A 14,271-nucleotide genomic window follows, 5' to 3' on the forward strand; every position below is an offset into this window, starting at 1 on the left:
CATGGTGTTAGAAGACCACACAAGTTGTGTAAGTGACGCATACAAGGTATTTAACTTGACGACCCAAAATTGAATCTGACTAGCTTACAAATCAGTCACCTTCTGAGAAACTCCAGCAACCGTAAGTGGAGTGTTCATACACTTGACAATCTAATATTTCCCAAAGGTTACAAAAACAGCAAAAGATAATCTGATCATTCTAAATATAAATATGTCGCGGGTTCAATATGACAAGTTCAGTACAGTTCCACATCGGGCTAAAAGCTAACATCTGTGCTAATCATGTTTCTAAATAGACCAGATGGTCCTGATTATTATTAAGAATGTTTTTAAAATTGTAAGCAGAGGTCACAGACCTGGAAACCAAAAGCTCAACAAAGAATTCTCACAGCGACTATAAAACATAAAAAGAAACAGCAGGCATTTTCTTAACCTGAAGTTCGAAATGATGCTCATCCTTCAACCACATTGAAGGTTTTGTGGTAACTAGATTGTCAGGTATTCCTGGTGGGCTCCATTCACATCACCAGATGGCATCCTTTCCTCAACCACACAGCCTTACCGGCCAAGGCTTTGGAAGTTATTGCTCAGTCAACGAGTTGGGAGTATTATGAGGAAGGTGCCCAGTCCATCAGAGGCTCAAAATATAGACTCAAGAGGTTCAGCTCTTGTTAGTCAATTCCAGAATGGAACTGATACTGTCCAGATCACTGCATCCACCCACTGCTCAGTGCCCTACTAAAGGTTAGCATCACGACAATGAGAAAAAGGCGGGAATAAAAGGGACACTGCAAAAGGTCAGATATTCTGGTTTATGAGCAATGCACTAAAATTGACACATCATAAGTCATGGGCACAAATTATACACTAAAACTTTCCGACATTATAACAGCAACTACACTTCAAACATACAGGGAACTTCACTGACTAAAGTGCTTTGAGACATCCTGAGGTTATGAAAAGTGCTATATAAATACAAGTTTTCTTTTCTGGCTAACATGCAGAATATTCAGTTTTTCATGACAAACTGTCAGAAAAAAAACTGGTATAGGTTATCCAATTAAAGAAAGAAAAGCAGAAAATGGTGGATAAACTCAGCAGGTCTGGCAGCATGTGTGGAGAGAGAAACAGATTTCAAGTCCATTTGATCCTTTTGCAGAACTTCTGTGGAAGGGTCTTATGGAGTTAAAACGTTAATCCTGTTTCTCTCTCCACAGATGCTGCCAGACCTGCTGAGTTTATCCAACATTTTCTGTTTTTATTTCAGCTTTGAGGCATCCACAGTATTTTGGTTTTATCCTGTTAAAGAAACTGTGTAACAGTCATAATCCAGTCCTACAAACACTGATTGTATAGGATAACAGTGATGAAGAAGTACTGCTTCATCAGCTGTAGGAGATAATCAGCAGAACGCTTCCTTGCAAATATTTGACCCGTAGCCATGAACTTAACAGGATGTAAAGTCAATGCTGAAGGCACATCTAGCATCTATCTGATCGGCTAACCTGGCCGATTTCTTGGAAATGTGCACAAATACAATGGCATATCACAGGGCAGATACAGACAAGGCAGGTCACTCATTTAAAATTCACACATTATGGGCCAATCATTTCCTGAATCATTCCAGGAGCTTTGCCTCCACTACTTGATCCAAAAGTTCATTCCTCATAAAGATCATTCTTTGTTTGAAGAACTGCCCAATATTAATCCCGTATCTTTCGCTAGTTTGGAATCAGGATATTGAATCTGATGATCAGCCATGATCAAAATGAATGGCAAAGCAGGCTCGCAGGGCCAAATGACCTCCTCCTGCTTCTAGTTTCTGTGTTTTCTATCATTTTTTGTTGCCTCCTTGCAAAACTGAAAAGCAGTTTTTTTCCCATTATTTTCTCTAACTTAGTCCACTGGACTTGTGGCTATTCCCTGATACGATAACAACTTCTGGATGGATTCCCTCTGCAACCTCTCCAGGACCTTAGGGAGAATGCAAAAGTCTCTGAGAGGATACAGGTAAGATCTGCTGAAGTTTCTCAGCCATTCTAGCAACGTGGAGAAATTAGAGAAGCTAGCATTACTCTCCTTGGAGGAAGGGAGATTTAATAGAGCTAATCAAAATGTTGATGGGCTTTGATAGGGACAAACTATTAAGATCTGATTTAAAGGAAACTGGCAGAAGTATCAGAGGGAAGATGAAGTGAGTTTATTTTCAGCAGCAAGTGAATGCACTACCTTAAAGGGAGGTGGAAGCAGATTCAATAATGACTTTCAAAGGGGAACTGGTTAAATATTTAAATAGGAAACATTTTCCAGATCTGAAGAGAAAGCCAGGGACTGGAACAAATCTTTCAGAGGGCGAATGGCACAATGGGCTGAATGTCCTTCCTTCTGTACTGTATGATTCTATAATTATTTCCAACACCAGAGAGAGAAATATCACAATTGCTAACTTGTGGGTGCAGAAAAGATGTAAAATGGAGAGTTCCAGATGTCTCGGACTACAGTTCAAGCCAGGGGAGGTTATAGTGGCAGGACAGCCTTCAGTTAAACCAGACAGTCACACTTACCATTGCAAAAATGACAGATGGTTGAGATAGAAGCACAAATTCAGCTTAAATATATATTAGGCAATGCAGAGAGCCGACTACAACCCAAGCATGAATGGGAGGTATACATTCCAGACTAAATTATCTTTTGAAAAGAAGAGAAATTGGGAAGGGAGCAACAATATTGGGCAGTTCTGTCTGTGTGGAGTTTGCACATTCTCCTCGTGTCTGCGTGGGTTTCCTCCGGGTGCTCCAATTTCCTCCCACAGTCCAAAGATGTGCGGGTTAGGTTGATTGGCCAGGTTAAAAATTGCCCCTTAGAGTCCTGGGATGTGTAGGTTAGAGGGTTAGTGGGTAAATATGTGGGGGTAGGGCCTGGGTGGGATTGTGGTCGGTGCAGACTCGATGGGCCGAATGGCCTCCTTCTGCACTGTAGGGTTTCTATGATTTCTATGATTTCTATGAATATTGATAAATGACAATTACCGCAGCAGAAAGCAGGTCTTTCAGTAGGGGTGATTAGGCAGTGGGAATACACTGAACAGAATGAAAAAATAGTAAATGATGCCAGGCTCCAGTAACACAAACACAAAATGCTAGAAAATCTCAACATGTCTGACAGCATCTGTGGAGAGAGAGTGGAGCCAATGTTTTGAGGGGGGGTGGGGGGGATGCGCAAGCAATGTATACATACGAGATCAAGGAAACATTTAACAAAAAACAAAGTGTTTATAGTGGTAGATTTTCATTTTCATCATTGACTAGGAGAGGCAGAACAACTCTAGCTGTCAACACAATGAATTTCTAGAATGTACATGGTCAGTTTTCTAAAACAATTTGGAACAAACAAGGGTCATATCTCAATTAGTGATGAGTAACAAACCAGACCTTAGGCAACAATCGGACGTTAAGGAAACATCTTACAGCCAGCAAATATTAGGTCGGATAGGGACAAAGGAGACTCTCAAGCCAAACTTTCAACAAAGATAAAAGCAAAATACTGCGGATGCTGGAATCTGAAACAAAAACAGAAAAATGCTGGAAAATCTCAGCGGGTCTGACAATATCTGTGGCGAGAGAATTGAGTCAACATTTCGAGCTCAGGCGAAGGGTCATCTAGACTCGAAATGTTGGCTTTACTCTCTCTCCACAGATGCTGTCAGACCTGCTGAGATTTTCCAGCATTTTTCTACTTTTGTGCAAGCTTTAAACAATCAAGGCAAACGTCAGAGATGAGAAATAAACTGACCACATTAAACTGGGCTGAAATGTTAATGGATGAGCTGGCAAACAGTGGAAAATATTCAAATAAGTATCTGACGTGACACAAAACCAGAAGCCACCTTAAAAAAGGCAAAGACTCCACTTATGCAGTTAAGGAATCAAGGTCAACAAATGAGGTTAGGAGACAGTATCAAGCCAAGAGAATACACTGACACAAATGAAAATGAACAGAAAATCCAACAGACAGGGTCAGCTAGAAAAAGCAAAGGGATACACTATGAAATTAATAAGGGTGTTAAACATGAATGTGATTTTTTAAACTTGCACGGGATATCAAAGCTAAAATCAAAATTTGTTATAACCATATTATGAAAGTGGGAGAGGGGAATGGGGACCACTTTTAAAAATTGGCAAGTCATGTTGCAGCTTTATAGAACCTTAGTTAGGCTGCACTTGGAATATAGTGTTCAATCCTGATCGCCACACTACCAGAAGGATGTGGAGGCTTTGGAGAGGATACAGAAAAGATTTACCAGGATGTTTCCTAGTATGGAGGGCATTAGCTATGAGGAGAGGTTGGGGAAACTTGGTTTGTTCTCACTGGAACGACGGAGGTTGAGGGGCGACCTAATAGAAGTCTACAAGATTATGAGGGACATGGACAGAGTGGATGGTCAGAAGCTTTTTCCCAGGGTGGAAGAGTCAATTACCAGGAGGCATAGGTTTAAGATGTGAGGGGCAAGGTTTAAAGGAGATATACAAGGCAAGTTGTTTACACAGAGGAGTGGTGGGTGCCTGGAACTCGCTGCCAGGGGAGGCAGTGGAAGCAAATACGATAGTGACTTTTAAGGGGCATCTTGACAAATAGATGAATAGGATGGGAATAGAGCGATATGGTCCCCGGAAGGGTAGGGGGTTTTAATTCAGTTGGGCAGCATGGTCAGTGCAGGCTTTAGAGAGTTACAGGAAAAACAATAATGGATAATAAGAAAAAGGAAGACCTATTAATTGAATATATTTTATCTATTTTACAATGGGGTAGAAGAGGACAAAATGTCAGTAGTACAAGGAAACCTATGAATAAGTCATGTTTACAGGGATGGGGCAGAGGAGAGGGCCTGTGTGGGATGCTCTTTCAGAGAGTCGGTGCAGACTCGATAGGCTGAATGGCCTCTTTCTGCACTGTAGAGGTGCCATGATTCTACGAAGCTATGGGCCAAGTGCTGGAAAATGAGATTAGAATAGTTAGGTGGTTTGGCTTTGATGCGATGGCCTTTTTCAGAGCTGTATACCTCAATAACTCTAAAGTGCACAGAATTGGAGGCAAACTTATGAAATATAGAACATAGAAAAGCTACAGCACAAACAGGCCCTTCGGTCCACAAGTTGTGCCGAACATGTCCCTACCTACTAGGCTTACCTATAACCCTCTATCTTACTAACTTCCATGAACTTATCCAAAAGTCTCTTAAAAGACCCTATCGAATCCGCCTCCACCACCATTACTGGCAGCCGATTCCATGCACCCACCACCCTCTAAGTGAAAAGCTTACCCCTAACATCTCCTCTGTACCTACTCCCCAGCACCCTAAACCTGTGACCTCTTGTGGCAACCATTTCAGCCCTGGGTAAAAGCCTCTGAAAATCCACTCTATCAATAGCTCTCAACATCTTATACACCTCTATCCGGTCACCTCTCATCCTTCGCCTCTCCAAGGAGAAAAGACCTAGCTCTCTCAACCTATCCTCATAAGGCATGCCACCTAATCCAGGCAACATCCTTGTAAATCTCCTCTGCACCCTTTCTATGGCTTCCACATCCTTTCTGTAGTGAGGCGACCAGAACTGGGCACAGTACTCCAGGTGGGATCTGACCAGGGTCCTATACAGCTGCAGCATTATCTCCCGATTTCTAAACTCAATTCCTCTATTGATGAAAGCCAGCATTCCATAAGCCTTCTTAACCACACAGCCTCTACCTGCGACACTGCTTTGAGCGTCCTATGAACCCGGACTTCAAGATCCTTCTGATCTTCCACACTGCTAAGCGTCTTACTCTTAATATTATATTTTTTCATCCTATTCAACCTGCCAAAATGAACCACCACACACTTATCTGGGTTGAAGTCCATCTGCTACTTCTCCGCCCAGTCTTGCATCTTATCTATGTCTCGTTGCAACTGCTGACATCCCTCTACACTATCCACAACACCACCAACCTTTGTGTCATCAGCAAACTTGCCAACCCATCCTTCCACTTCTTCATCCAGGTCATTTATAAAAATCACAAAGAGCAAGGGTCCCAGAACAGATCCCTGGGGCACTCCACTGGTGACCGACCTCCATGCTGAAAAAGACCCATCTCCAACCACTCTTTGCCTTCTGTGGGCAAGCCAGTTCTGAATCCACAAAGCAATGTCCCTTCACTTTATCAATAAGCCTTGCATGGGGCACCTTATCAAACGCCTTGCTGAAATCCATATAAACTACATCTACCGCTCTTCCCTCATCTGTGTCTAGTTACATCTTCAAAAAATTCAATTAGGCTCGTAAGGCATGATCTGCCTTGGACAAAGCCGTGCTGGCTATTTCTGATCATACTATTCCTCTCCAGATGTTCATAAATCCTGCCTCTCAGGATCTTCTCCATCAACTTACCAACCACTGAGGTTAGACTCACTGGTCTATAATTTCCCAGGCTATCTCTGCTCCCTTTCTTGAATAACGGAACCACATCCACAATCCTCCGGAACCTCTCCCATCTCCATTGATGATGCAAAGATCATTGCCAGAGGCTCAGCAATCTCTTCCCTCACCTCCCACAGTAACCTGGGGTACATCCCATCTGGTCCCAGCGATTTATCTCACTTGATGCTTTTCAAAAGCTCCAACACATCCTCTTTCCTAATGTCCACATGCTCAATCTTCTCAGTCCACTGCAAGTCTGTACTGCAACTACCAAGATCCCTTTCCACTGTGAATACTGAAGTAAAGTATTCAATGAGTGCCTCTGCTATTTCTACCGGTTCTATACAGACTTTCCCACCATCACATTTGATAGGTCCTACTCCTTCGCATCTTATCTTCTTGCTCTTAACATATTTGTAGAATGCCTTGGGGTTTTCCTTTTATCCTGTCTGCCAAGGCCTTCTCATGACCCCTTCTTGCTCTTCTCTTAAGTTCCTTCCTACCAGTCGTATACTCTTCTAGATTTCTAACATTACCTAGCTCCCTGAACCTTTTGTAAGCTTTTCTTTTCTTCTTGACTAAGTTCGTTACAGCTTTCGTGCACCATAGTTCCTGTAACCTACCATAACTCCCCTGTCTCATTGGAACGTTGCTGTGCAGAGCTCCAGACAAATTTTCCTTGAAAATTTGCCACATTTCTTCTGTACATTTCCCTGAGAAAACCTCCTTCCAATTTATGCCTCTAATTTCCTGCCTAATAGCCTCATAATTGCCCTTACTCCAAATAAACACTTTCCTAGCTTGACTGATCCTATCTCTCTCCAATGCTAATGTAAAGGAGATAGAGTTATGATCACTTTCCCCAAAATGTTCTCCCACAGAGATCTGACACCTGCCCAGGTTCATTCCCTAATACCAAATCAAGTACAGCCTCTCCTCTTGTAGGCTTATCCACATACTGTGTCAGGAAGCCTTCCTGAACACACCTAACAAACTCCTCCCCATCTAAACCCCTTACCCTAGGGATATTCCAATCGATATTTGGGAAATTAAAATCTCCCATCATGACCACTCTGTTATTATCACATCTCTCCAGGATCTGCTTCCCAATCTGCTCCTCCACATCCCTGCTATGTTGGTAATTGTTTGGAAGCTAAGAGACAAAAATAAAGGATTCATTCTCTATGTGACAACTGGTATTTCCCAGGAATCAGTACTCATAATACCTCATAATTTCACCAAATATATGAATGACTTGAACAGAGAGTGGATATCCACGTTTGCAGATGGCGTTAATTCACAAAGTACAGTAATTTGTGTGGATGGCAGCAGGAAGTTACAAAGAGCTAAGCACGCCAAGTGAGTGGGTAAGACCACAGCAGATAGAATGTGGGGAAACGTGAGCTTATCCACTTTGGACTGGAGGCAAATCAGAATGTTCCATGTTCATGAGAAACAAGGAGCTGTGGTGAAGCATAGAATTAGCTGTCCAGGTACATACATCACTAACAGCCTGGTGCACAAGTTCAAGAAAAATTCAAAAAGCTGGTTGAATGTTGGCCTTTTTTCCAAGCAGGTTGGAATTCAAGAGAAAGGAAACAATAGTACAGAGCCTTGATCGCACCTCGTCTGAAATACTGCATTCAGTTTTGGGCCTCAGGAAAGATATAGAAGACATACAGCATAGATTCACCAGAACATCAGGGGCTAAATTATGAAGGAAAGTTGCAGAAACTTGGCCTGTATTTCCTCATATTTAGCAGGTACAAGAGTGATCGAACTGAAGTACTTGAAATAATTAAGGGATTAAACAGAATGCATAAATAAACTATCTCCTCTTGTGGGGATTCCAGAATAGGGGACAAAATTTTGAAATTAGAGCCAGACCATTTTAGGAAAGAAATAGGGATCCATTTTTTTTTCATGCAAAAGGATACTGCAAGTCTAAAAATTCCTCCTACACAAGACTGTGGGTGCCGGGTCAATTGGAGTTTTCAAGACCGAGATAGGTAAGTTTTTGTTGAGTAAGAATATCAAAAAAATTGACCTAACAGCTTTTCATGAAAAACCAAATGCTTTTTGGACATCAAGGAGCACCACAGAATAAAGCTTTCCACAATCCTGTATGTTACTTTTTCCAAAAATAAGGTTGTTCAAGTTTGTTCTTCCTTCCCTTTGCGAATTCATATTGTTCACTAATTGTAATGGGAATGCCCTTATTGGTTACACAACATTGGTTAACCAAGCTGAATTTCTGATCACATTCCCTTCATCGCAAATAACTTCACTTCCAACCCCAACATGACCCAACCCTAACCTTACCTTAGCCCATTTGCCAAAGAAAGCCTCATCCAAATCTTTACCTTCAAATTCAAATGTTCTCCTGGCAAAACATCTATCCTTCATAGACTTCACCTCATGCAGATTCAGTTCTGTGCATGCTATCCTGCAACATGTCCCACATGCTCATTGCTCCTGCGATGATGACATCCAGTCTCCCTGTGCCTCAAAATTCTCACTGTTGCATTTAAATTCTATGTCTTTAACATCCTCCCAATCCTAGAACTTTCCAAGCTCAGAGCTCCTTTGCCCCAACTTTTGTCCATGCCCCTCTTTATCTCCACCTGTGTCACAATGCCTTCCGTTGCCTGATTCCTACTCCCCAGAATTCCCTTGTAAGTTCCTCTGGCGCTCCAGCTCCTCTGTCTTCAATAGTTCCATAAAACCTAACTCTCTGACGAAGTTGGTGGTCACCCTTCTCAGTATGTCCTTCTTTGCAGAGATCTTTACATTCCTTTCTGAAAAGCGTTATAAAGGTGCAAGTTGTCGTAAACACCAGATCACAGGCTGCTTTTACTAACTACAGTTTGGACAGCATAAAATGCTATGACAATTTTAAAATTTAGGATTTATAGTTTACAACTTGTATGGCCACTAAAAGCAATAATTTGGCTATACAAATTTAAGTTTAAAACGTCGAACATCCTGTCCCACATTTTGAGGTTAAGCTCGAGGCATGGCTTTTTTGGAGGGTGAGTGGGTGCAGAAAATTATCGCATTTAGAAACATTTTGAAGCCTAGATTTTAGGTTTTATATACACAAGACAGAAATCACAAACTAAAGCAACGTATATGGTTCAACTTCCGTCATTTGATAACATCACATGATAGTATAATTAAGAGATTTTGAAATTGTCAAACAAGCCAATCACATTAGCACAAAGTACACAAATTGAAGTACAATTTTATTCAGCAATAGGTTCCGGAATGCAATCTGCAAATCTATTTATGCTCTTAGAAATCTTCAAATGAATTCATCGTTCATATAGATTCAAGGAAAATTTTGTTCCAGCACATATCAAAAATATTTCAAGTTAAAGCACTTAGAAAATAACAAATCAAAATTTTATAAGAACTATAATCATAAGAATGAGGAGCAGGAGTTGGCAATTTAGCCCCGGAGGCTGCTCTCTCATTTATTATCATAGTAAGAAGTCTCAACACCAGGTTAAAGTCCAATAGGATTATTTGGTAGCACGAGCTTTCGGAGTTTGCTCCTTCATCAGGTGAGTGATTTATTATCATGGTTGATCTAATCTTGGCCTCAACTCCACTTTCCTGCCTGTTCAACGTAGCCCTTCAAACCCTTACTAATTAAAAACTGTCCATCTCTTCCTTAAATTTACTCAATTGTGCAGCATCCACCTCGCTCTGGGGTAGTGAATTTCACAGACTCACGACCCTTTGAGAGAAGTAATTTCTCCTCATCTGTTTCAAATCTCCCACCCCTTATCCTAAAACCATGACCTCTTATTCTAGATTGTCCTCCAAGAGGAAACATCCTCTCCATGTCTACTTTGTCAATCCCCCTTATCACCTTATATACCTTAATTAGATCTCCTCTCATCCTTCTAAACTTCAGGGAGTTTAGGCCTAAACAATCTCCTTTCATAAGCCAAACCTTTGATTCAAACCTATTAAAAGAGACCTATCATCATGACAATGTGTTTGGCAAACTGAATGGAAGATGGAAGATCTTTCTACACACTGGTGGCCATATGAACCAACAGTGGATCTGTTTACTTGTTTGTTAACAAAGAAAAAAAAAGTTGTCCCAAAATCACCCCTCAAAACAAACTCCCTTTCAAGATTTCCAATCCATGTGCAATCTGTCCCTTCAACAGCAGATGCGCTCATTAAAGGCAGTTTGTTTATATATTAACGGTGTGTTAGTTTATAAACAGACTCACAAGCACAATAATAAACAGGTTTAATACACCATTTTCAATAATGTAACATTTTAAAGATAGCTATTATCAGTCCAAGTTTCTAAGTAACCTACAATTTCAGGAAATCCCAATGGGCCTACTATCCTTGTTCTAAACAATGTTAATTTCTTAGTTGTCTGAATGCATCTACCAGACACACTTCTTAACAGTTTGACAACCATCAATTGTACGGTTATTAAAAGACTTATTTCCAACAGCAAAATGGACTGTATATCAAGATTTCTCTATGACTAATCTTTCATTGTGTGGGCAGGTTAAATAGATTGCATGTTTCCAAAACCTTTAATACAGTTTAGTAAACCGACTGAACAGTTATTACAAGAAGTTGTATTGACATTGCACCTTTAATGTAGTACAACATCCCAAGGTAATTCACAGGGATGTTACCAAACAAAATGTGACACCAAAACACAAGATGATATTAAGGCAGAAGATCAAAAACATGGTCAGAGGTAGATTTTAAGGAGCACCTTCACAAGAGGTAGCAAGGTAATTCCAGAACTTATGGCCTTGGCATCTGAAGCAACGAAAATTGGGAACATGGAAGAGGCCAAAGTTGGAGAAGCAGAACTATGTCTAAGCTTTATACAGCTGGAGGTCACAAAGATAGGGAGGGGCAATGTCATAGACAGATTTTAAAACAAGGATAAGAATTTCAAAAATCAAAGCATTAACCAGGAGCCAATGTAGATCAACGAGCATCGCAGAAAATGGTGAAGAGGACTTGGTGGGCGTTTGGACACAGGCAGCAGATTTTTGGATGAGCTCAAGCTTATGGAGGGTGGAAGATGGGAGGTCAGCTAGGTGTGCACTGCAATAGTCAAGTCTAGAGGTAGCAAAAGTATAGATGATGGTTTCAGCAGCAGATGAGCTGAGGAAAGGACATGAGTCATGCAAGGTCATGGAGCTGAAAATAGATGGTCTTGGAAACAGTGCAGATATATGATTGGAAGCTCAGAGTGAAACGAGACCAATGTTGCAAACCATCTGGTTCAGCTTTAGAGGGTTGCCAAGGAGAGGAATTGAATCAATGGCTAGAGAACGGAGTTTGCGGCTGAGCTTAGTTACAATCTTTCCAATACTGGTTGGAGGAAATTTCTGTTCAGCCAATACTGGCTGCTCAACAACCAGAGCCAACTTAGAGAGAGAAGAGGGTCGAGAGGGGTGACGGTGTAGTAGAGCTGGGTGTCATCAACATACAGATGGAACCAGAGATTGTTTTCACATGATGTTGCAGAGGAGCAGCATGTCAATGAGAAATAAAGAGGGGGTTTAGAGTAGGTCCTTGGTAGCCAGAGGTAACAGTATGGGAACAAGAACCTGGTGAGTGCAGACTCACTCAACTAGAGGTGATGAGACAATGAAGGAGGACAGTGTGGTCAACCATTTCAAAGAATGCAGACAGGTTAAGTAGCATTAAAATCATCACTGGGAGAAGTTGTTCCTTTTGTACATTGTGGATAGACTTTTTATATCATAATTTCATGTATCTGTCAACAAACTACACATACATATGCAACACACCGTTTGCTCGTGTCTGTCCCCAAGCTAGACAGTTATTTCTCCAGGATGAAATGATCAGGAGAACTCAATGACAAGACAGATTCTTGTCGATACCCCTAAGCTAAACATTAAGAATAATTCAGCAAGAAATAATCACCTTTATTTTATCAGTCTATAGCCTCTGAGTGGCAAGCCGAAAACTTAGTAAACCAGCAAAGTTACCATCAGTCCAAAAAATTAAAAAATGTACAACTCAAAGTACACTCCTCCCCAAATATTAACATGCTTCACTGTCAAGATTGCATTAATTATCTGGATTTCATCACCTAATTCAAATCATTACACCTTCTAACTTTATGAAGTCTTAGATGGCTCCAATTTGAAGCTGATCTTTCTCGACACCCGACTTGCAACTGCAACACTATATTCTGCACCCTCTCCTTTCCTTCTCCTCATGTACTCTATGAACGGTATGTTTTGCCTGTATAGCATGCAAGAAACAATACTTTTCACTGTATCGCAAGACATGTGTAAATAATAAACCAAATCAAATTTATGTGGAAATAATATATAACCTGGATTCAGGTGATTACACTGCGTCTTAAAATCGCCACAGAGCAGAAGGAGGCCATTTGGCCCATCGAGTCTGCATCAATCACAATCCCACCCAGGCCCTATTCCCGTAATCCCACATATTTACCCTGCTAATCCCCTGACACGAGAGTCAATTTAACTTGGCCAATCCCCCTATCCTGCACATTTTTGGACTAGGGGAGGAAACCAGAGCACCCGGAGGAAACGCACACAGACACGGGGAGAACGTACAAACTCCACACGGACAGTGACCTGAGGCCAGAATTGAACCCAGGTCCCTGGCGCTGTGAGGCAGCAGTGCTAACCACTGTGCTGCCGTCCCACCCCTGTAAGACTCCTCCACTCAACACTATTGATTGTGGCAATCTGCTTTAAAACAAATCATTAGGCAGTGATGAACCTGTCAGTGCATTGCCACTCGCACTGTACCTGCAGATACAAGAAGGGTGGGATATACAAAGATAGGCCAAACAAAGCGTCCTGACACTTTGTTGAGGCAGCACTGGGCAAAGAAAGAACCTTCAATCAAGTTAAATGGTCTGTGGTGAATGGGGGGGGTTTAATTGCTTAAATTAGGTGTGCGGTGTGGAGGAGGGAGCTTGAGCTTCAGCCACAGACAGAAGCAGAGCCACAACCACAGCCTGAGCTTCAGCCTGAGTGACAGGCAGAGCCGGGCCGGGGTCTCCCTCTGTCCCTTTCGCTTCCATTTGGAAGGAGCCCTGCCGGCGGGGAGGGCAGACACACACAGCGGGAGCGCCACCCTGCCAGCGGCACACTCCGGTGTAAACACGGCTGTCTAACAGGTCACAGAGCCCAGCCTTTCCCCACTCACTCTCAGCCGCTCTGCTCCACCGCCGGGCCCCCGGGAGGAAAACAACATCCGGTTCAGACTGCCAACTACCTCCGGGTCACCGGGGAGTCACATGATCATCAGGCTCACTGAGAAATGCAGCACCAGTGTCACCCTGAGGGGTGGAGGGGTGGGGTAATGGGTGGGTGGGTGGAGGGGTGGGGTAATGGGTGGGTGGGTGGGTGGGTGGAGGGGTGGGGTAATGGGTGGGTGGCTGGAGGGGTGGGGTAATGGGTGGAGGGGTGGGGTAATGGGTGGGTGTGTGGAGGGGTGGGGTAGTGGGTGGGTGGGTGGGTGGAGGGGTGGGGTAGTGGGTGGGTGGGTGGAGGGGTGGGGTAGTGGGTGGGTGGGTGGAGGGGTGGGGTAGTGGGTGGGTGGGTGGAGGGGTGGGGTAGTGGGTGGGTGGGTGGAGGGGTGGGGTAGTGGGTGGGTGGGTGGAGGGGTGGGGTAGTGGGTGGGTGGGTGGAGGGGTGGGGTAGTGGGTGGGTGGAGGGGTGGGGTAGTGGGTGGGTGGGTGGAGGGGTGGGGTAATGGGTGGGTGGGTGGGTGGAGGGGTGGGTGGGTGGGTGGAGGGGTGGGG

General features: G+C 42.9%; 1 protein-coding gene across 2 annotated transcripts in view; it reads right to left on the bottom strand.

The window, feature by feature from the left end:
- The window catches only part of exoc2 (exocyst complex component 2), a 268,711-nt gene extending 254,975 nt beyond the window's left edge, over positions 1 to 13,736 (bottom strand). The window contains exon 1 of one of the 2 annotated variants that reach the window (XM_078198474.1): positions 13,674 to 13,736. The gene's annotated coding sequence lies outside the window, so the exon portion shown is untranslated. Of the gene's footprint in view, positions 1 to 13,669 lie in introns of both variants that reach the window. The other variant, XM_078198482.1, reaches the window with a different exon arrangement.
- Between the last annotated feature and the right edge of the window lie 535 nt (positions 13,737 to 14,271).

This window comes from Mustelus asterias, chromosome 2, assembly GCF_964213995.1.
Source record: "Mustelus asterias chromosome 2, sMusAst1.hap1.1, whole genome shotgun sequence".
NCBI classification, from domain to species: domain Eukaryota; kingdom Metazoa; phylum Chordata; class Chondrichthyes; order Carcharhiniformes; family Triakidae; genus Mustelus; species Mustelus asterias.